Source organism: Triticum aestivum, chromosome 5A, assembly GCF_018294505.1.
Source record: "Triticum aestivum cultivar Chinese Spring chromosome 5A, IWGSC CS RefSeq v2.1, whole genome shotgun sequence".
Classification (NCBI taxonomy): Eukaryota; Viridiplantae; Streptophyta; class Magnoliopsida; order Poales; family Poaceae; genus Triticum; species Triticum aestivum.
Genome location: NC_057806.1, coordinates 30,589,723 through 30,592,908, shown reverse-complemented (window position 1 = coordinate 30,592,908; position 3,186 = coordinate 30,589,723). Strand labels below are relative to the sequence as shown.

At 43.3% G+C, this 3,186-nt stretch overlaps 1 long non-coding RNA gene across 2 annotated transcripts; it reads right to left on the bottom strand.

The window, feature by feature from the left end:
• Nucleotides 1-818: 818 nt before the first annotated feature.
• LOC123106415 (uncharacterized) lies at nucleotides 819-1,942 on the bottom strand. Of its 2 annotated transcripts, XR_006451326.1 has the most exons (4): nucleotides 1,783-1,942; nucleotides 1,522-1,646; nucleotides 1,328-1,404; nucleotides 819-971 (listed from the first exon to the last, which is right to left on the bottom strand). It is a non-coding gene; the product is annotated as an uncharacterized lncRNA (long non-coding RNA). The 2 variants fall into 2 exon arrangements; XR_006451325.1 differs by having other exon boundaries at nucleotides 1,522-1,942.
• Between the last annotated feature and the right edge of the window lie 1,244 nt (nucleotides 1,943-3,186).

Here is a 3,186-nt window from a genome sequence, read left to right as displayed (position 1 = left end):
ACGTGGTAGCCACAAGAGCTTTGCTTGATTGGTTTGCTGGTAATCATGGAGGCCAGGTGGCAGCAAGTAGGTAGAGATATTTAGGTCAAAGCCAAGCTTTGCAATCAGCAAGCCACGAGATCTAACAGTGCGTGGCCTGTTTGCTTTGTTTGACATGCATATACTACGTCGATGCTATGGCCTATGGCACTGTGGAAGTTTCCAGAATCTTCTTTACCGATATGCTCGCCCTTCTCATGACCCGGCTGTCTACAAAACTAAACTAATCAATTATGCGTTTCGCTAACAGTGTATGCTCACAAAAAATTCAAAGGCCAGATGCCATGCATCAATTCTGCACCAGAGTTCGCACTGCACTTACTGTTAAGATTTTATCGGTTAGAGCATGGTTAATAATATAGCCAGCTGCTGACTATAAGGCAGTGCCATGTCATCTACAACCCATCTTACTAGAACATGAAGGCACGCGTTGCCGCGCTCTTCCATTTTAATAAAAAATAGGAGAAATATCTGCCATAAATTTAGATGGTACAAATATATGTAAGAAATATGAGTATCCAAAACTGCAATGCCTCAAATACGAAGATGATTGTTTGTTATGGTACGTTTGGGGGCAGTAAAAGAATGGAATGTGAAGCATCTAAGCACGACTAACAGTTACTATTCTTCTGAATAATTGTGTGCCTTGTGAAGGATATATGGTTCCCAGAGTTTTCTGAAAAGCAACAACTTCCAAGCTGATGCCAGCATCAAGGAAGCTCTCCGATGCACAAACATCAAAATGGGGCAAAAATGTAACATCAGCGTATAAGCGTGCCTAACAAGAGATGAATATGTTACCAACAAGAGTTGAATACGGATAAAAGAAGATTGGCTCTCAAAGTTGAGCATAACATTGTTGTCAACGACGACCTCATAAAATGGCTTTGCTACATATTAATGGCCTCTGCAATGTGTTGTCCATGGCCTAGCTGTCAAGCATATCAGGAATTTCAGTTTACTAAAACATGCAATGCACCAGAACAAAAATGCAGATGTAAGGTAAATCTTTAAAGTACATGAGCATTTGATCAAATAGTCAACAAAAAGTAGCACCACACTGAATTTATAATCACATAGAACTTGCTAAAGTATCAAAGGTTATTCAGGGTACAATTTAACAATGAAAATGGTGGACATAATCTGTTAGTAAATTCATATATACCAATAAAGCTAATGCAATATACAACTATGCATAATAGCTTTCAGAAAAACTATGCATAATACATGAATTCCATTGTTGCAACTTGCAAGTCAAGGAATCTGTCATACAAAACAATACACCTACCTAATGTTCCACTTACATCCTCCCGAGATGCCCGATCACGCATCAGTACAACAAATCAACAACGTACGTCATCCTACCTGCAGATTATGAAGCCAGCTAAAATTATCTATAATCAGGAATCAACCATAGAATCAGATGTTGCAGATCGAATCTAATTTCTATGGCCTGTTGGCAGGGAGACGTTGTTCGCGTACCCTGTTGGTCAGACACAAAAGAAAAGGGGACGCTGATCCTGCGGAGTAAAAGGAGGATGAGGTGCTCGTCGCGATCGGCTCTGTCGAATCTCCTTCGCCGTCAGTCCCGTTACCACAGCCACCAGCTGCAAGCGCATGGAGGCGGACGCAAGAGGAAACACAATCGGCGATGGAAGCCAGCAGCGCGTGCGGCTGCCGCAGTCGCCAAGGCAGAACGCTGCAGGAGACGACATTAAAAAATAAAGTAAAGAAGAGACCCACCATGGGGGCCTGCAGAAGAAGAGTAGATGGGTATCAGAGGGCGCGGAAGCTCGCCGCCGGGATTGAGGACGGTGGCGGCGCAGCCTCGACCAACAGAGGAGCTCAGGGATAGGGATAGGGCCGGCGCTCGGGGATAGACGAAGAGACCTGGGCGACCTGCAAGTTCACGTACGAATGATATGCTTTGCAAATTGGGCTGGACATCTTACAGGCCCGATTATCGACGGGAACCGCAGCTAATTCTGCGGAGCAGCGGCCCGCAAAATGGTTCCCGTACGTGCGTAACAAGTTGACGACCGAGCAAATCCAACGCGTTCGTAGGCATGATCTGACGGCTGAGAGATCAAAATCACTGTGGAGGCTCGTAGGTAGCTCTGTCTTACTGTTTTGTAATAGCCAACATGTACAATAGTAGATTAAAAGAGTGTATTACTTTTTTATTACGTGGCCCATCTTTCATTCTCACAAAGTGTCTAGGAGCACGTGCTAGAGCTGGCTCTTCACGAAAAGCCCGCTTACCTTCTTTCTCCTCTTTTCTTTCCTGCAACTAAGTAGAAATATACTAGTTTAATTCTTATAGCTTGTTGACTCAGCTCTATTATACTTACTCTTAAGAAACTGGTTAGCGTTAGATGGAATTCAAGCCCGTCAATTAAGTACTTTCTCTGTAAAGAAATATAAAATCATTTATAAATCACTAAAAGGGAGTAACTACTAAACCAGATTTACTGCAACGTATTTTATTGCATTATTTCAGGTTGCAGGGTTTTTATTTTTAGAAACATTTCAGGTTGCATGTGAGAGTAGGATTAGGTGGGACTAACCAGCCCATCACACTTAATCTCCTTATTGGTCTCCCATTGGACAAGCAGAGAAATTAAGTGGGCTAGCCCTATTAACCTAGCGGGAACCTAATTTTCCCAATTACCATCCCCTTGCTCATGAAATCACTAATTAAGAAGTACTCGTTGCAAAGAACACTCCACTTTTCCAGGTCGTGACAAGTGGCACACATGCAGCGCGCCACTTGTCGCAACCTGAGAGTTTTCATTTTTTTCATAGATCCGTTTATTCAAAACGTTTTATCTCTTAAATCGTACGTCCAAATCTCGAACCGTTTTCACGATTGGATTCCTCGCGTAGAGATCTTCAAAACTAGATCCCATGTTGATAGCTTTTGACGAACTTTTTTTTTCACGAAAAAAACCGGGCGAAAAAACCGAACCGGGAGCACGGTTTTTTCCCTTTCCGAAAGAGGCATGCCCGTGGCTCTCGTGAAATCGCAACCGTGTCTCTCATGGAAGCAAAATCGTGACTCTCGTGGAAGGAAAAAAATAGAAAACGCGTTTTTTTCGTTTCCAAGAGGCACGGCCGTGACTCTCGCGAAAGCACAACCGTGCCTCT